Source organism: Anthonomus grandis, chromosome 9 (genome assembly GCF_022605725.1).
Source record: "Anthonomus grandis grandis chromosome 9, icAntGran1.3, whole genome shotgun sequence".
Lineage (NCBI taxonomy): Eukaryota > Metazoa > Arthropoda > Insecta > Coleoptera > Curculionidae > Anthonomus > Anthonomus grandis.
Window position 1 is genome coordinate 30,554,301 of NC_065554.1, and position 21,072 is coordinate 30,575,372.

The following is a 21,072-nucleotide window of genomic DNA, read 5'->3' on the forward strand; positions in this document are numbered from 1 at the left end:
AAATAAGACGCTGGTATACTTAGTTTGATTTCGACAAAAATCAATTTTTGGTGAAAAAATTCGATACGGGGGGGTATACCCGAAAAATGAAAAAACCCAAACTTTGAAGCTCGATATCTCGGCTTCTATGGGAGCTATCGGGAAAATTCCAACGGTTTTGTCTTAGTTTCGTCATTGTGAATCCAACGAGACCACCCGCAAGATCGTAGCTCTTCTAATAGCTGAGATATGGCATTTTTGATGCCCATTTTTGGCCTCAAAAACGGACGTCGAAAACGACTTTTTCAGGATTTTCAAAGTGCTCTCATTCCCTTAGTTCTGCTCGGATCCTGTTATTACCCGGTGTTTTCGTAATCTAGGTGACCCAAATAAGACGCTGGTATACTTAGTTTGATTTCGACAAAAATCAATTTTTGGTGAAAAAATTCGATACGGGGGGGTATACCCGAAAAATGAAAAAACCCAAACTTTGAAGCTCGATATCTCGGCTTCTATGGGAGCTATCGGGAAAATTCCAACGGTTTTGTCTTAGTTTCGTCATTGTGAATCCAACGAGACCACCCGCAAGATCGTAGCTCTTCTAATAGCTGAGATATGGCATTTTTGATGCCCATTTTTGGCCTCAAAAACGGACGTCGAAAACGACTTTTTCAGGATTTTCAAAGTGCTCTCATTCCCTTAGTTCTGCTCGGATCCTGTTATAACCCGGTGTTTTCGTAATCTAGGTGACCCAAATAAGACGCTGGTATACTTAGTTTGATTTCGACAAAAATCAATTTTTGGTGAAAAAATTCGATACGGGGGGGTATACCCGAAAAATGAAAAAACCCAAACTTTGAAGCTCGATATCTCGGCTTCTATGGGAGCTATCGGGAAAATTCCAACGGTTTTGTCTTAGTTTCGTCCTTGTGAATCCAACGAGACCACCCGCAAGATCGTAGCTCTTCTAGAAGCTGAGATATGGCATTTTTGATGCCCATTTTTGGCCTCAAAAACGGACGTCGAAAACGACTTTTTCAGGATTTTCAAAGTGCTCTCATTCCCTTAGTTCTGCTCGGATCCTGTTATTACCCGGTGTTTTCGTAATCTAGGTGACCCAAATAAGACGCTGGTATACTTAGTTTGATTTCGACAAAAATCAATTTTTGGTGAAAAAATTCGATACGGGGGGGTATACCCGAAAAATGAAAAAACCCAAACTTTGAAGCTCGATATCCCGGCTTCTATGGGAGCTATCGGGAAAATTCCAACGGTTTTGTCTTAGTTTCGTCCTTGTGAATCCAACGAGACCACCCGCAAGATCGTAGCTCTTCTAGAAGCTGAGATATGGCATTTTTGATGCCCATTTTTGGCCTCAAAAACGGACGTCGAAAACGACTTTTTCAGGATTTTCAAAGTGCTCTCATTCCCTTAGTTCTGCTCGGATCCTGTTATAACCCGGTGTTTTCGTAATCTAGGTGACCCAAATAAGACGCTGGTATACTTAGTTTGATTTCGACAAAAATCAATTTTTGGTGAAAAAATTCGATACGGGGGGGTATACCCGAAAAATGAAAAAACCCAAACTTTGAAGCTCGATATCTCGGCTTCTATGGGAGCTATCGGGAAAATTCCAACGGTTTTGTCTTAGTTTCGTCGTTGTGAATCCAACGAGACCACCCGCAAGATCGTAGCTCTTCTAATAGCTGAGATATGGCATTTTTGATGCCCATTTTTGGCCTCAAAAACGGACGTCGAAAACGACTTTTTCAGGATTTTCAAAGTGCTCTCATTCCCTTAGTTCTGCTCGGATCCTGTTATAACCCGGTGTTTTCGTAATCTAGGTGACCCAAATAAGACGCTGGTATACTTAGTTTGATTTCGACAAAAATCAATTTTTGGTGAAAAAATTCGATACGGGGGGGTATACCCGAAAAATGAAAAAACCCAAACTTTGAAGCTCGATATCTCGGCTTCTATGGGAGCTATCGGGAAAATTCCAACGGTTTTGTCTTAGTTTCGTCGTTGTGAATCCAACGAGACCACCCGCAAGGTCGTAGCTCTTCTAGAAGCTGAGATATGGCATTTTTGATGCCCATTTTTGGCCTCAAAAACGGACGTCGAAAACGACTTTTTCAGGATTTTCAAAGTGCTCTCATTCCCTTAGTTCTGCTCGGATCCTGTTATTACCCGGTGTTTTCGTAATCTAGGTGACCCAAATAAGACGCTGGTATACTTAGTTTGATTTCGACAAAAATCAATTTTTGGTGAAAAAATTCGATACGGGGGGGTATACCCGAAAAATGAAAAAACCCAAACTTTGAAGCTCGATATCTCGGCTTCTATGGGAGCTATCGGGAAAATTCCAACGGTTTTGTCTTAGTTTCGTCATTGTGAATCCAACGAGACCACCCGCAAGATCGTAGCTCTTCTAATAGCTGAGATATGGCATTTTTGATGCCCATTTTTGGCCTCAAAAACGGACGTCGAAAACGACTTTTTCAGGATTTTCAAAGTGCTCTCATTCCCTTAGTTCTGCTCGGATCCTGTTATTACCCGGTGTTTTCGTAATCTAGGTGACCCAAATAAGACGCTGGTATACTTAGTTTGATTTCGACAAAAATCAATTTTTGGTGAAAAAATTCGATACGGGGGGGTATACCCGAAAAATGAAAAAACCCAAACTTTGAAGCTCGATATCTCGGCTTCTATGGGAGCTATCGGGAAAATTCCAACGGTTTTGTCTTAGTTTCGTCATTGTGAATCCAACGAGACCACCCGCAAGATCGTAGCTCTTCTAATAGCTGAGATATGGCATTTTTGATGCCCATTTTTGGCCTCAAAAACGGACGTCGAAAACGACTTTTTCAGGATTTTCAAAGTGCTCTCATTCCCTTAGTTCTGCTCGGATCCTGTTATAACCCGGTGTTTTCGTAATCTAGGTGACCCAAATAAGACGCTGGTATACTTAGTTTGATTTCGACAAAAATCAATTTTTGGTGAAAAAATTCGATACGGGGGGGTATACCCGAAAAATGAAAAAACCCAAACTTTGAAGCTCGATATCTCGGCTTCTATGGGAGCTATCGGGAAAATTCCAACGGTTTTGTCTTAGTTTCGTCGTTGTGAATCCAACGAGACCACCCGCAAGATCGTAGCTCTTCTAATAGCTGAGATATGGCATTTTTGATGCCCATTTTTGGCCTCAAAAACGGACGTCGAAAACGACTTTTTCAGGATTTTCAAAGTGCTCTCATTCCCTTAGTTCTGCTCGGATCCTGTTATAACCCGGTGTTTTCGTAATCTAGGTGACCCAAATAAGACGCTGGTATACTTAGTTTGATTTCGACAAAAATCAATTTTTGGTGAAAAAATTCGATACGGGGGGGTATACCCGAAAAATGAAAAAACCCAAACTTTGAAGCTCGATATCTCGGCTTCTATGGGAGCTATCGGGAAAATTCCAACGGTTTTGTCTTAGTTTCGTCGTTGTGAATCCAACGAGACCACCCGCAAGGTCGTAGCTCTTCTAGAAGCTGAGATATGGCATTTTTGATGCCCATTTTTGGCCTCAAAAACGGACGTCGAAAACGACTTTTTCAGGATTTTCAAAGTGCTCTCATTCCCTTAGTTCTGCTCGGATCCTGTTATTACCCGGTGTTTTCGTAATCTAGGTGACCCAAATAAGACGCTGGTATACTTAGTTTGATTTCGACAAAAATCAATTTTTGGTGAAAAAATTCGATACGGGGGGGTATACCCGAAAAATGAAAAAACCCAAACTTTGAAGGTCGATATCTCGGCTTCTATGGGAGCTATCGGGAAAATTCCAACGGTTTTGTCTTAGTTTCGTCGTTGTGAATCCAACGAGACCACCCGCAAGATCGTAGCTCTTCTAATAGCTGAGATATGGCATTTTTGATGCCCATTTTTGGCCTCAAAAACGGACGTCGAAAACGACTTTTTCAGGATTTTCAAAGTGCTCTCATTCCCTTAGTTCTGCTCGGATCCTGTTATTACCCGGTGTTTTCGTAATCTAGGTGACCCAAATAAGACGCTGGTATACTTAGTTTGATTTCGACAAAAATCAATTTTTGGTGAAAAAATTCGATACGGGGGGGTATACCCGAAAAATGAAAAAACCCAAACTTTGAAGGTCGATATCTCGGCTTCTATGGGAGCTATCGGGAAAATTTTAACGGTTTTGTCTTAGTTTCGTCGTTGTGAATCCAACGAGACCACCCGCAAGGTCGTAGCTCTTCTAGAAGCTGAGATATGGCATTTTTGATGCCCATTTTTGGCCTCAAAAACGGACGTCGAAAACGACTTTTTCAGGATTTTCAAAGTGCTCTCATTCCCTTAGTTCTGCTCGGATCCTGTTATTACCCGGTGTTTTCGTAATCTAGGTGACCCAAATAAGACGCTGGTATACTTAGTTTGATTTCGACAAAAATCAATTTTTGGTGAAAAAATTCGATACGGGGGGGTATACCCGAAAAATGAAAAAACCCAAACTTTGAAGGTCGATATCTCGGCTTCTATGGGAGCTATCGGGAAAATTCCAACGGTTTTGTCTTAGTTTCGTCATTGTGAATCCAACGAGACCACCCGCAAGATCGTAGCTCTTCTAATAGCTGAGATATGGCATTTTTGATGCCCATTTTTGGCCTCAAAAACGGACGTCGAAAACGACTTTTTCAGGATTTTCAAAGTGCTCTCATTCCCTTAGTTCTGCTCGGATCCTGTTATAACCCGGTGTTTTCGTAATCTAGGTGACCCAAATAAGACGCTGGTATACTTAGTTTGATTTCGACAAAAATCAATTTTTGGTGAAAAAATTCGATACGGGGGGGTATACCCGAAAAATGAAAAAACCCAAACTTTGAAGCTCGATATCTCGGCTTCTATGGGAGCTATCGGGAAAATTCCAACGGTTTTGTCTTAGTTTCGTCCTTGTGAATCCAACGAGACCACCCGCAAGATCGTAGCTCTTCTAGAAGCTGAGATATGGCATTTTTGATGCCCATTTTTGGCCTCAAAAACGGACGTCGAAAACGACTTTTTCAGGATTTTCAAAGTGCTCTCATTCCCTTAGTTCTGCTCGGATCCTGTTATTACCCGGTGTTTTCGTAATCTAGGTGACCCAAATAAGACGCTGGTATACTTAGTTTGATTTCGACAAAAATCAATTTTTGGTGAAAAAATTCGATACGGGGGGGTATACCCGAAAAATGAAAAAACCCAAACTTTGAAGCTCGATATCTCGGCTTCTATGGGAGCTATCGGGAAAATTCCAACGGTTTTGTCTTAGTTTCGTCATTGTGAATCCAACGAGACCACCCGCAAGATCGTAGCTCTTCTAATAGCTGAGATATGGCATTTTTGATGCCCATTTTTGGCCTCAAAAACGGACGTCGAAAACGACTTTTTCAGGATTTTCAAAGTGCTCTCATTCCCTTAGTTCTGCTCGGATCCTGTTATTACCCGGTGTTTTCGTAATCTAGGTGACCCAAATAAGACGCTGGTATACTTAGTTTGATTTCGACAAAAATCAATTTTTGGTGAAAAAATTCGATACGGGGGGGTATACCCGAAAAATGAAAAAACCCAAACTTTGAAGCTCGATATCTCGGCTTCTATGGGAGCTATCGGGAAAATTCCAACGGTTTTGTCTTAGTTTCGTCATTGTGAATCCAACGAGACCACCCGCAAGATCGTAGCTCTTCTAATAGCTGAGATATGGCATTTTTGATGCCCATTTTTGGCCTCAAAAACGGACGTCGAAAACGACTTTTTCAGGATTTTCAAAGTGCTCTCATTCCCTTAGTTCTGCTCGGATCCTGTTATAACCCGGTGTTTTCGTAATCTAGGTGACCCAAATAAGACGCTGGTATACTTAGTTTGATTTCGACAAAAATCAATTTTTGGTGAAAAAATTCGATACGGGGGGGTATACCCGAAAAATGAAAAAACCCAAACTTTGAAGCTCGATATCTCGGCTTCTATGGGAGCTATCGGGAAAATTCCAACGGTTTTGTCTTAGTTTCGTCCTTGTGAATCCAACGAGACCACCCGCAAGATCGTAGCTCTTCTAGAAGCTGAGATATGGCATTTTTGATGCCCATTTTTGGCCTCAAAAACGGACGTCGAAAACGACTTTTTCAGGATTTTCAAAGTGCTCTCATTCCCTTAGTTCTGCTCGGATCCTGTTATTACCCGGTGTTTTCGTAATCTAGGTGACCCAAATAAGACGCTGGTATACTTAGTTTGATTTCGACAAAAATCAATTTTTGGTGAAAAAATTCGATACGGGGGGGTATACCCGAAAAATGAAAAAACCCAAACTTTGAAGCTCGATATCCCGGCTTCTATGGGAGCTATCGGGAAAATTCCAACGGTTTTGTCTTAGTTTCGTCCTTGTGAATCCAACGAGACCACCCGCAAGATCGTAGCTCTTCTAGAAGCTGAGATATGGCATTTTTGATGCCCATTTTTGGCCTCAAAAACGGACGTCGAAAACGACTTTTTCAGGATTTTCAAAGTGCTCTCATTCCCTTAGTTCTGCTCGGATCCTGTTATAACCCGGTGTTTTCGTAATCTAGGTGACCCAAATAAGACGCTGGTATACTTAGTTTGATTTCGACAAAAATCAATTTTTGGTGAAAAAATTCGATACGGGGGGGTATACCCGAAAAATGAAAAAACCCAAACTTTGAAGCTCGATATCTCGGCTTCTATGGGAGCTATCGGGAAAATTCCAACGGTTTTGTCTTAGTTTCGTCGTTGTGAATCCAACGAGACCACCCGCAAGATCGTAGCTCTTCTAATAGCTGAGATATGGCATTTTTGATGCCCATTTTTGGCCTCAAAAACGGACGTCGAAAACGACTTTTTCAGGATTTTCAAAGTGCTCTCATTCCCTTAGTTCTGCTCGGATCCTGTTATAACCCGGTGTTTTCGTAATCTAGGTGACCCAAATAAGACGCTGGTATACTTAGTTTGATTTCGACAAAAATCAATTTTTGGTGAAAAAATTCGATACGGGGGGGTATACCCGAAAAATGAAAAAACCCAAACTTTGAAGCTCGATATCTCGGCTTCTATGGGAGCTATCGGGAAAATTCCAACGGTTTTGTCTTAGTTTCGTCGTTGTGAATCCAACGAGACCACCCGCAAGGTCGTAGCTCTTCTAGAAGCTGAGATATGGCATTTTTGATGCCCATTTTTGGCCTCAAAAACGGACGTCGAAAACGACTTTTTCAGGATTTTCAAAGTGCTCTCATTCCCTTAGTTCTGCTCGGATCCTGTTATTACCCGGTGTTTTCGTAATCTAGGTGACCCAAATAAGACGCTGGTATACTTAGTTTGATTTCGACAAAAATCAATTTTTGGTGAAAAAATTCGATACGGGGGGGTATACCCGAAAAATGAAAAAACCCAAACTTTGAAGGTCGATATCTCGGCTTCTATGGGAGCTATCGGGAAAATTCCAACGGTTTTGTCTTAGTTTCGTCGTTGTGAATCCAACGAGATCACCCGCAAGGTCGTAGCTCTTCTAGAAGCTGAGATATGGCATTTTTGATGCCCATTTTTGGCCTCAAAAACGGACGTCGAAAACGACTTTTTCAGGATTTTCAAAGTGCTCTCATTCCCTTAGTTCTGCTCGGATCCTGTTATAACCCGGTGTTTTCGTAATCTAGGTGACCCAAATAAGACGCTGGTATACTTAGTTTGATTTCGACAAAAATCAATTTTTGGTGAAAAAATTCGATACGGGGGGGTATACCCGAAAAATGAAAAAACCCAAACTTTGAAGCTCGATATCTCGGCTTCTATGGGAGCTATCGGGAAAATTCCAACGGTTTTGTCTTAGTTTCGTCGTTGTGAATCCAACGAGACCACCCGCAAGATCGTAGCTCTTCTAATAGCTGAGATATGGCATTTTTGATGCCCATTTTTGGCCTCAAAAACGGACGTCGAAAACGACTTTTTCAGGATTTTCAAAGTGCTCTCATTCCCTTAGTTCTGCTCGGATCCTGTTATAACCCGGTGTTTTCGTAATCTAGGTGACCCAAATAAGACGCTGGTATACTTAGTTTGATTTCGACAAAAATCAATTTTTGGTGAAAAAATTCGATACGGGGGGGTATACCCGAAAAATGAAAAAACCCAAACTTTGAAGGTCGATATCTCGGCTTCTATGGGAGCTATCGGGAAAATTCCAACGGTTTTGTCTTAGTTTCGTCGTTGTGAATCCAACGAGACCACCCGCAAGGTCGTAGCTCTTCTAGAAGCTGAGATATGGCATTTTTGATGCCCATTTTTGGCCTCAAAAACGGACGTCGAAAACGACTTTTTCAGGATTTTCAAAGTGCTCTCATTCCCTTAGTTCTGCTCGGATCCTGTTATAACCCGGTGTTTTCGTAATCTAGGTGACCCAAATAAGACGCTGGTATACTTAGTTTGATTTCGACAAAAATCAATTTTTGGTGAAAAAATTCGATACGGGGGGGTATACCCGAAAAATGGAAAAACCCAAACTTTGAAGGTCGATATCTCGGCTTCTATGGGAGCTATCGGGAAAATTCCAACGGTTTTGTCTTAGTTTCGTCGTTGTGAATCCAACGAGACCACCCGCAAGATCGTAGCTCTTCTAGAAGCTGAGATATGGCATTTTTGATGCCCATTTTTGGCCTCAAAAACGGACGTCGAAAACGACTTTTTCAGGATTTTCAAAGTGCTCTCATTCCCTTAGTTCTGCTCGGATCCTGTTATAACCCGGTGTTTTCGTAATCTAGGTGACCCAAATAAGACGCTGGTATACTTAGTTTGATTTCGACAAAAATCAATTTTTGGTGAAAAAATTCGATACGGGGGGGTATACCCGAAAAATGAAAAAACCCAAACTTTGAAGCTCGATATCTCGGCTTCTATGGGAGCTATCGGGAAAATTCCAACGGTTTTGTCTTAGTTTCGTCCTTGTGAATCCAACGAGACCACCCGCAAGATCGTAGCTCTTCTAATAGCTGAGATATGGCATTTTTGATGCCCATTTTTAGCCTCAAAAACGGACGTCGAAAACGACTTTTTCAGGATTTTCAAAGTGCTCTCATTCCCTTAGTTCTGCTCGGATCCTGTTATTACCCGGTGTTTTCGTAATCTAGGTGACCCAAATAAGACGCTGGTATACTTAGTTTGATTTCGACAAAAATCAATTTTTGGTGAAAAAATTCGATACGGGGGGGTATACCCGAAAAATGAAAAAACCCAAACTTTGAAGCTCGATATCTCGGCTTCTATGGGAGCTATCGGGAAAATTCCAACGGTTTTGTCTTAGTTTCGTCATTGTGAATCCAACGAGACCACCCGCAAGATCGTAGCTCTTCTAATAGCTGAGATATGGCATTTTTGATGCCCATTTTTGGCCTCAAAAACGGACGTCGAAAACGACTTTTTCAGGATTTTCAAAGTGCTCTCATTCCCTTAGTTCTGCTCGGATCCTGTTATAACCCGGTGTTTTCGTAATCTAGGTGACCCAAATAAGACGCTGGTATACTTAGTTTGATTTCGACAAAAATCAATTTTTGGTGAAAAAATTCGATACGGGGGGGTATACCCGAAAAATGAAAAAACCCAAACTTTGAAGCTCGATATCTCGGCTTCTATGGGAGCTATCGGGAAAATTCCAACGGTTTTGTCTTAGTTTCGTCCTTGTGAATCCAACGAGACCACCCGCAAGATCGTAGCTCTTCTAGAAGCTGAGATATGGCATTTTTGATGCCCATTTTTGGCCTCAAAAACGGACGTCGAAAACGACTTTTTCAGGATTTTCAAAGTGCTCTCATTCCCTTAGTTCTGCTCGGATCCTGTTATAACCCGGTGTTTTCGTAATCTAGGTGACCCAAATAAGACGCTGGTATACTTAGTTTGATTTCGACAAAAATCAATTTTTGGTGAAAAAATTCGATACGGGGGGGTATACCCGAAAAATGAAAAAACCCAAACTTTGAAGGTCGATATCTCGGCTTCTATGGGAGCTATCGGGAAAATTCCAACGGTTTTGTCTTAGTTTCGTCGTTGTGAATCCAACGAGACCACCCGCAAGATCGTAGCTCTTCTAGAAGCTGAGATATGGCATTTTTGATGCCCATTTTTGGCCTCAAAAACGGACGTCGAAAACGACTTTTTCAGGATTTTCAAAGTGCTCTCATTCCCTTAGTTCTGCTCGGATCCTGTTATAACCCGGTGTTTTCGTAATCTAGGTGACCCAAATAAGACGCTGGTATACTTAGTTTGATTTCGACAAAAATCAATTTTTGGTGAAAAAATTCGATACGGGGGGGTATACCCGAAAAATGAAAAAACCCAAACTTTGAAGCTCGATATCTCGGCTTCTATGGGAGCTATCGGGAAAATTCCAACGGTTTTGTCTTAGTTTCGTCCTTGTGAATCCAACGAGACCACCCGCAAGATCGTAGCTCTTCTAATAGCTGAGATATGGCATTTTTGATGCCCATTTTTAGCCTCAAAAACGGACGTCGAAAACGACTTTTTCAGGATTTTCAAAGTGCTCTCATTCCCTTAGTTCTGCTCGGATCCTGTTATTACCCGGTGTTTTCGTAATCTAGGTGACCCAAATAAGACGCTGGTATACTTAGTTTGATTTCGACAAAAATCAATTTTTGGTGAAAAAATTCGATACGGGGGGGTATACCCGAAAAATGAAAAAACCCAAACTTTGAAGCTCGATATCTCGGCTTCTATGGGAGCTATCGGGAAAATTCCAACGGTTTTGTCTTAGTTTCGTCATTGTGAATCCAACGAGACCACCCGCAAGATCGTAGCTCTTCTAATAGCTGAGATATGGCATTTTTGATGCCCATTTTTGGCCTCAAAAACGGACGTCGAAAACGACTTTTTCAGGATTTTCAAAGTGCTCTCATTCCCTTAGATCTGCTCGGATCCTGTTATAACCCGGTGTTTTCGTAATCTAGGTGACCCAAATAAGACGCTGGTATACTTAGTTTGATTTCGACAAAAATCAATTTTTGGTGAAAAAATTCGATACGGGGGGGTATACCCGAAAAATGAAAAAACCCAAACTTTGAAGTTCGATATCTCGGCTTCTGTGGGAGCTATCGGGAAAATTCCAACGGTTTTGTCTTAGTTTCGTCGTTGTGAATCCAACGAGACCACCCGCAAGGTCGTAGCTCTTCTAGAAGCTGAGATATGGCATTTTTGATGCCCATTTTTGGCCTCAAAAACGGACGTCGAAAACGACTTTTTCAGGATTTTCAAAGTGCTCTCATTCCCTTAGTTCTGCTCGGATCCTGTTATAACCCGGTGTTTTCGTAATCTAGGTGACCCAAATAAGACGCTGGTATACTTAGTTTGATTTCGACAAAAATCAATTTTTGGTGAAAAAATTCGATACGGGGGGGTATACCCGAAAAATGGAAAAACCCAAACTTTGAAGGTCGATATCTCGGCTTCTATGGGAGCTATCGGGAAAATTCCAACGGTTTTGTCTTAGTTTCGTCGTTGTGAATCCAACGAGACCACCCGCAAGATCGTAGCTCTTCTAGAAGCTGAGATATGGCATTTTTGATGCCCATTTTTGGCCTCAAAAACGGACGTCGAAAACGACTTTTTCAGGATTTTCAAAGTGCTCTCATTCCCTTAGTTCTGCTCGGATCCTGTTATAACCCGGTGTTTTCGTAATCTAGGTGACCCAAATAAGACGCTGGTATACTTAGTTTGAGTTCGACAAAAATCAATTTTTGGTGAAAAAATTCGATACGGGGGGGTATACCCGAAAAATGAAAAAACCCAAACTTTGAAGCTCGATATCTCGGCTTCTATGGGAGCTATCGGGAAAATTCCAACGGTTTTGTCTTAGTTTCGTCCTTGTGAATCCAACGAGACCACCCGCAAGATCGTAGCTCTTCTAGAAGCTGAGATATGGCATTTTTGATGCCCATTTTTGGCCTCAAAAACGGACGTCGAAAACGACTTTTTCAGGATTTTCAAAGTGCTCTCATTCCCTTAGTTCTGCTCGGATCCTGTTATAACCCGGTGTTTTCGTAATCTAGGTGACCCAAATAAGACGCTGGTATACTTAGTTTGATTTCGACAAAAATCAATTTTTGGTGAAAAAATTCGATACGGGGGGGTATACCCGAAAAATGAAAAAACCCAAACTTTGAAGGTCGATATCTCGGCTTCTATGGGAGCTATCGGGAAAATTCCAACGGTTTTGTCTTAGTTTCGTCGTTGTGAATCCAACGAGACCACCCGCAAGATCGTAGCTCTTCTAGAAGCTGAGATATGGCATTTTTGATGCCCATTTTTGGCCTCAAAAACGGACGTCGAAAACGACTTTTTCAGGATTTTCAAAGTGCTCTCATTCCCTTAGTTCTGCTCGGATCCTGTTATAACCCGGTGTTTTCGTAATCTAGGTGACCCAAATAAGACGCTGGTATACTTAGTTTGATTTCGACAAAAATCAATTTTTGGTGAAAAAATTCGATACGGGGGGGTATACCCGAAAAATGAAAAAACCCAAACTTTGAAGCTCGATATCTCGGCTTCTATGGGAGCTATCGGGAAAATTCCAACGGTTTTGTCTTAGTTTCGTCCTTGTGAATCCAACGAGACCACCCGCAAGATCGTAGCTCTTCTAATAGCTGAGATATGGCATTTTTGATGCCCATTTTTAGCCTCAAAAACGGACGTCGAAAACGACTTTTTCAGGATTTTCAAAGTGCTCTCATTCCCTTAGTTCTGCTCGGATCCTGTTATTACCCGGTGTTTTCGTAATCTAGGTGACCCAAATAAGACGCTGGTATACTTAGTTTGATTTCGACAAAAATCAATTTTTGGTGAAAAAATTCGATACGGGGGGGTATACCCGAAAAATGAAAAAACCCAAACTTTGAAGCTCGATATCTCGGCTTCTATGGGAGCTATCGGGAAAATTCCAACGGTTTTGTCTTAGTTTCGTCATTGTGAATCCAACGAGACCACCCGCAAGATCGTAGCTCTTCTAATAGCTGAGATATGGCATTTTTGATGCCCATTTTTGGCCTCAAAAACGGACGTCGAAAACGACTTTTTCAGGATTTTCAAAGTGCTCTCATTCCCTTAGTTGTGCTCGGATCCTGTTATAACCCGGTGTTTTCGTAATCTAGGTGACCCAAATAAGACGCTGGTATACTTAGTTTGATTTCGACAAAAATCAATTTTTGGTGAAAAAATTCGATACGGGGGGGTATACCCGAAAAATGAAAAAACCCAAACTTTGAAGCTCGATATCTCGGCTTCTATGGGAGCTATCGGGAAAATTCCAACGGTTTTGTCTTAGTTTCGTCCTTGTGAATCCAACGAGACCACCCGCAAGATCGTAGCTCTTCTAGAAGCTGAGATATGGCATTTTTGATGCCCATTTTTGGCCTCAAAAACGGACGTCGAAAACGACTTTTTCAGGATTTTCAAAGTGCTCTCATTCCCTTAGTTCTGCTCGGATCCTGTTATAACCCGGTGTTTTCGTAATCTAGGTGACCCAAATAAGACGCTGGTATACTTAGTTTGATTTCGACAAAAATCAATTTTTGGTGAAAAAATTCGATACGGGGGGGTATACCCGAAAAATGAAAAAACCCAAACTTTGAAGGTCGATATCTCGGCTTCTATGGGAGCTATCGGGAAAATTCCAACGGTTTTGTCTTAGTTTCGTCGTTGTGAATCCAACGAGACCACCCGCAAGGTCGTAGCTCTTCTAGAAGCTGAGATATGGCATTTTTGATGCCCATTTTTGGCCTCAAAAACGGACGTCGAAAACGACTTTTTCAGGATTTTCAAAGTGCTCTCATTCCCTTAGATCTGCTCGGATCCTGTTATAACCCGGTGTTTTCGTAATCTAGGTGACCCAAATAAGACGCTGGTATACTTAGTTTGATTTCGACAAAAATCAATTTTTGGTGAAAAAATTCGATACGGGGGGGTATACCCGAAAAATGAAAAAACCCAAACTTTGAAGTTCGATATCTCGGCTTCTGTGGGAGCTATCGGGAAAATTCCAACGGTTTTGTCTTAGTTTCGTCGTTGTGAATCCAACGAGACCACCCGCAAGGTCGTAGCTCTTCTAGAAGCTGAGATATGGCATTTTTGATGCCCATTTTTGGCCTCAAAAACGGACGTCGAAAACGACTTTTTCAGGATTTTCAAAGTGCTCTCATTCCCTTAGTTCTGCTCGGATCCTGTTATAACCCGGTGTTTTCGTAATCTAGGTGACCCAAATAAGACGCTGGTATACTTAGTTTGATTTCGACAAAAATCAATTTTTGGTGAAAAAATTCGATACGGGGGGGTATACCCGAAAAATGGAAAAACCCAAACTTTGAAGGTCGATATCTCGGCTTCTATGGGAGCTATCGGGAAAATTCCAACGGTTTTGTCTTAGTTTCGTCGTTGTGAATCCAACGAGACCACCCGCAAGATCGTAGCTCTTCTAGAAGCTGAGATATGGCATTTTTGATGCCCATTTTTGGCCTCAAAAACGGACGTCGAAAACGACTTTTTCAGGATTTTCAAAGTGCTCTCATTCCCTTAGTTCTGCTCGGATCCTGTTATAACCCGGTGTTTTCGTAATCTAGGTGACCCAAATAAGACGCTGGTATACTTAGTTTGAGTTCGACAAAAATCAATTTTTGGTGAAAAAATTCGATACGGGGGGGTATACCCGAAAAATGAAAAAACCCAAACTTTGAAGCTCGATATCTCGGCTTCTATGGGAGCTATCGGGAAAATTCCAACGGTTTTGTCTTAGTTTCGTCCTTGTGAATCCAACGAGACCACCCGCAAGATCGTAGCTCTTCTAGAAGCTGAGATATGGCATTTTTGATGCCCATTTTTGGCCTCAAAAACGGACGTCGAAAACGACTTTTTCAGGATTTTCAAAGTGCTCTCATTCCCTTAGTTCTGCTCGGATCCTGTTATAACCCGGTGTTTTCGTAATCTAGGTGACCCAAATAAGACGCTGGTATACTTAGTTTGATTTCGACAAAAATCAATTTTTGGTGAAAAAATTCGATACGGGGGGGTATACCCGAAAAATGAAAAAACCCAAACTTTGAAGGTCGATATCTCGGCTTCTATGGGAGCTATCGGGAAAATTTTAACGGTTTTGTCTTAGTTTCGTCGTTGTGAATCCAACGAGACCACCCGCAAGGTCGTAGCTCTTCTAGAAGCTGAGATATGGCATTTTTGATGCCCATTTTTGGCCTCAAAAACGGACGTCGAAAACGACTTTTTCAGGATTTTCAAAGTGCTCTCATTCCCTTAGTTCTGCTCGGATCCTGTTATAACCCGGTGTTTTCGTAATCTAGGTGACCCAAATAAGACGCTGGTATACTTAGTTTGATTTCGACAAAAATCAATTTTTGGTGAAAAAATTCGATACGGGGGGGGTATACCCGAAAAATGAAAAAACCCAAACTTTGAAGCTCGATATCTCGGCTTCTATGGGAGCTATCGGGAAAATTCCAACGGTTTTGTCTTAGTTTCGTCGTTGTGAATCCAACGAGACCACCCGCAAGATCGTAGCTCTTCTAATAGCTGAGATATGGCATTTTTGATGCCCATTTTTGGCCTCAAAAACGGACGTCGAAAACGACTTTTTCAGGATTTTCAAAGTGCTCTCATTCCCTTAGTTCTGCTCGGATCCTGTTATAACCCGGTGTTTTCGTAATCTAGGTGACCCAAATAAGACGCTGGTATACTTAGTTTGATTTCGACAAAAATCAATTTTTGGTGAAAAAATTCGATACGGGGGGGTATACCCGAAAAATGAAAAAACCCAAACTTTGAAGCTCGATATCTCGGCTTCTATGGGAGCTATCGGGAAAATTCCAACGGTTTTGTCTTAGTTTCGTCGTTGTGAATCCAACGAGACCACCCGCAAGATCGTAGCTCTTCTAGAAGCTGAGATATGGCATTTTTGATGCCCATTTTTGGCCTCAAAAACGGACGTCGAAAACAACTTTTTCAGGATTTTCAAAGTGCTCTCATTCCCTTAGTTCTGCTCGGATCCTGTTATTACCCGGTGTTTTCGTAATCTAGGTGACCCAAATAAGACGCTGGTATACTTAGTTTGATTTCGACAAAAATCAATTTTTGGTGAAAAAATTCGATACGGGGGGGTATACCCGAAAAATGAAAAAACCCAAACTTTGAAGTTCGATATCTCGGCTTCTGTGGGAGCTATCGGGAAAATTCCAACGGTTTTGTCTTAGTTTCGTCGTTGTGAATCCAACGAGACCACCCGCAAGGCGTAGCTCTTCTAGAAGCTGAGATATGGCATTTTTGATGCCCATTTTTGGCCTCAAAAACGGACGTCGAAAACGACTTTTTCAGGATTTTCAAAGTGCTCTCATTCCCTTAATCTGCTCGGATCCTGTTATAACCCGGTGTTTTCGTAATCTAGGTGACCCAAATAAGACGCTGGTATACTTAGTTTGATTTCGACAAAAATCAATTTTTGGTGAAAAAATTCGATACGGGGGGGTATACCCGAAAAATGAAAAAACCCAAACTTTGAAGTTCGATATCTCGGCTTCTGTGGGAGCTATCGGGAAAATTCCAACGGTTTTGTCTTAGTTTCGTCGTTGTGAATCCAACGAGACCACCCGCAAGGTCGTAGCTCTTCTAGAAGCTGAGATATGGCATTTTTGATGCCCATTTTTTGGCCTCAAAAACGGACGTCGAAAACGACCTTTTTCAGGATTTTCAAAGTGCTCTCATTCCCTTAGTTCTGCTCGGATCCTGTTATAACCCGGTGTTTTCGTAATCTAGGTGACCCAAATAAGACGCTGGTATACTTAGTTTGATTTCGACAAAAATCAATTTTTGGTGAAAAAATTCGATACGGGGGGTATACCCGAAAAATGAAAAAACCCAAACTTTGAAGTTCGATATCTCGGCTTCTGTGGGAGCTATCGGGAAAATTCCAACGGTTTTGTCTTAGTTTCGTCGTTGTGAATCCAACGAGACCACCCGCAAGATCGTAGCTCTTCTAATAGCTGAGATATGGCATTTTTGATGCCCATTTTTAGCCTCAAAAACGGACGTCGAAAACGACTTTTTCAGGATTTTCAAAGTGCTCTCATTCCCTTAGTTCTGCCTCGGATCCTGTTATAACCCGGTGTTTTCGTAATCTAGGTGACCCAAATAAGACGCTGGTATACTTAGTTTGAGTTCGACAAAAATCAATTTTTGGTGAAAAAATTCGATACGGGGGGGTATACCGAAAAATGAAAAACCCAAACTTTGAAGCTCGATATCTCGGCTTCTATGGGAGCTATCGGGAAAATTCCAACGGTTTTGTCTTAGTTTCGTCCTTGTGAATCCAACGAGACCACCCGCAAGATCGTAGCTCTTCTAGAAGCTGAGATATGGCATTTTGATGCCCATTTTTGGCCTCAAAAACGGACGTCGAAAACGACTTTTTCAGGATTTTCAAAGTGCTCTCATTCCCTTAGTTCAGCTCGGATCCTGTTATAACCCGGTGTTTTCGTAATCTAGGTGACCCAAATAAGACGCTGGTATACTTAGTTTGATTTCGACAAAAATCAATTTTGGTGAAAAAATTCGATACGGGGGGGTATACCCGAAAAATGAAAAAACCCAAACTTTGAAGGTCGATATCTCGGCTTCTATGGGAGCTATCGGGAAAATTCCAACGGTTTTGTCTTAGTTTCGTCGTTGTGAATCCAACGAGACCACCCGCAAGGTCGTAGCTCTTCTAGAAGCTGAGATATGGCATTTTTGATGCCCATTTTTTGGCCTCAAAAACGGACGTCGAAAACGACTTTTTCAGGATTTTCAAAGTGCTCTCATTCCCTTAGTTCTGCTCGGATCCTGTTATAACCCGGTGTTTTCGTAATCTAGGTGACCCAAATAAGACGCTGGTATACTTAGTTTGATTTCGACAAAAATCAATTTTTGGTGAAAAAATTCGATACGGGGGGGTATACCGAAAAATGAAAAAACCCAAACTTTGAAGGTCGATATCTCGGCTTCTATGGGAGCTATCGGGAAAATTCCAACGGTTTTGTCTTAGTTTCGTCGTTGTGAATCCAACGAGACCACCCGCAAGGTCGTAGCTCTTCTAGAAGCTGAGATATGGCATTTTTGATGCCCATTTTTGGCCTCAAAAACGGACGTCGAAAACGACTTTTTCAGGATTTTCAAAGTGCTCTCATTCCCTTAGTTCTGCTCGGATCCTGTTATAACTTGGTGTTTTTCGTAATCTAGGTGACCCAAATAAGACGCTGGTATACTTAGTTTGATTTCGACAAAAATCAATTTTTGGTGAAAAAATTCGATACGGGGGGGGTATACCGAAAAATGATAAAAACCCAAACTTTGAAGGTCGATATCTCGGCTTCTATGGGAGCTATCGGGAAAATTCCAACGGTTTTGTCTTAGTTTCGTCGTTGTGAATCCAACGAGACCACCCGCAAGATCGTAGCTCTTCTAGAAGCTGAGATATGGCATTTTTGATGCCCATTTTGGCCTCAAAAAACGGACGTCGAAAACGACTTTTTCAGGATTTTCAAAGTGCTCTCATTCCCTTAGTTCTGCTCGGATCCTGTTATAACCCGGTGTTTTCGTAATCTAGGTGACCCAAATAAGACGCTGGTATACTTAGTTTGATTTCGACAAAAATCAATTTTTGGTGAAAAAATTCGATACGGGGGGGTATACCCGAAAAATGAAAAAACCCAAACTTTGAAGGTCGATATCTCGGCTTCTATGGGAGCTATCGGGAAAATTCCAACGGTTTTGTCTTAGTTTCGTCCTTGTGAATCAAACGAGACTACCCGCAAGATCGTAGCTCTTCTAATAGCTGAGATATGGCATTTTTGATGCCCATTTTTGGCCTCAAAAACGGACGTCGAAAACGACTTTTTCAGGATTTTCAAGTGCTCTCATTCCCTTAGTTCTGCTCGGATCCTGTTATAACCCGTGTTTTCGTATCTAGGTGACCCAAATAAGACGCTGGTATACTTAGTTTGATTTCGACAAAAATCAATTTTTGGGAAAAAATTCGATACGGGGGGGTATACCCGAAAAATGAAAAAACCCAAACTTTGAAGCTCGATATCTCGGCTTCTATGGGAGCTATCGGAAAATTCCAACGGTTTTGTCTTAGTTTCGTCCTTGTGAATCAAACGAGACCACCCGCAAGATCGTAGACTCTTCTAGAAGCTGAGATATGGCATTTTTGATGCCCATTTTTGGCCTCAAAAACGGACGTCGAAAACAACTTTTTCAGGATTTCAAAGTGCTCTCATTCCCTTAGTTCTGCTCGGATCCTGTTATTACCCGGTGTTTTCGTAATCTAGGTGACCCAAATAAGACGCTGGTATACTTAGTTTGATTTCGACAAAAATCAATTTTTGGTGAAAAAATTCGATACGGGGGGTATACCCGAAAAATGAAAAAACCCAAACTTTGAAGTTCGATATCTCGGCTTCTGTGGGAGCTATCGGGAAAATTCCAACGGTTTTGTCTTAGTTTCGTCGTTGTGAATCCAACGAGACCACCCGCAAGGTCGTAGCTCTTCTAGAAGCTGAGATATGGCATTTTTGATGCCCATTTTGGCCTCAAAAACGGACGTCGAAAACGACTTTTTCAGGATTTTCAAAGTGCTCTCATTCCCTTAGTTCTGCTCGGATCCTGTTATAACCCGGTGTTTTCGTAATCTAGGTGACCCAAATAAGACGCTGTATACTTAGTTTGATTTCGACAAAAATCAATTTTTGGTGAAAAAATTCGATACGGGGGGGTATACCCGAAAATGAAAAAACCCAAACTTTGAAGGTCGATATCTCGGCTTCTATGGGAGCTATCGGGAAAATTCCAACGGTTTTGTCTTAGTTTCGTCGTTGTGAATCCAACGAGACCACCCGCAAGGTCGTAGCTCTTCTAGAAGCTGAGATATGGCATTTTTGATGCCCATTTTTGGCCTCAAAAACGGACGTCGAAAACGACTTTTTCAGGATTTTCAAAGTGCTCTCATTCCCTTAGATCTGCTCGGATCCTGTTATAACCCGGTGTTTTCGTAATCTAGGTGACCCAAATAAGACGCTGGTATACTTAGTTTGATTTCGACAAAAATCAATTTTTGGTGAAAAAATTCGATACGGGGGGGTATACCCGAAAAATGAAAAAACCCAAACTTTGAAGTTCGATATCTCGGCTTCTGTGGGAGCTATCGGGAAAATTCCAACGGTTTTGTCTTAGTTTCGTCGTTGTGAATCCAACGAGACCACCCGCAAGGTCGTAGCTCTTCTAGAAGCTGAGATATGGCATTTTTGATGCCCATTTTTGGCCTCAAAAACGGACGTCGAAAACGACTTTTTCAGGATTTTCAAAGTGCTCTCATTCCCTTAGTTCTGCTCGGATCCTGTTATAACCCGGTGTTTTCGTAATCTAGGTGACCCAAATAAGACGCTGGTATACTTAGTTTGATTTCGACAAAAATCAATTTTTGGTGAAAAAATTCGATACGGGGGGGTATACCCGAAAAATGAAAAAACCCAAACTTTGAAGCTCGATATCTCGGCTTCTGTGGGAGCTATCGGGAAAATTCCAACGGTTTTGTCTTAGTTTCGTCGTTGTGAATCCAACGAGACCACCCGCAAGGTCGTAGCTCTTCTAGAAGCTGAGATATGGCATTTTTGATGCCCATTTTTGGCCTCAAAAACGGACGTCGAAAACGACTTTTTCAGGATTTTCAAAGTGCTCTCATTCCCTTAGATCTGCTCGGATCCTGTTATAACCCGGTGTTTTCGTAATCTAGGTGACCCAAATAAGACGCTGGTATACTTAGTTTGATTTCGACAAAAATCAATTTTTGGTGAAAAAATTCGATACGGGGGGGTATACCCGAAAAATGAAAAAACCCAAACTTTGAAGCTCGATATCTCGGCTTCTATGGGAGCTATCGGGAAAATTCCAACGGTTTTGTCTTAGTTTCGTCCTTGTGAATCCAACGAGACCACCCGCAAGATCGTAGCTCTTCTAATA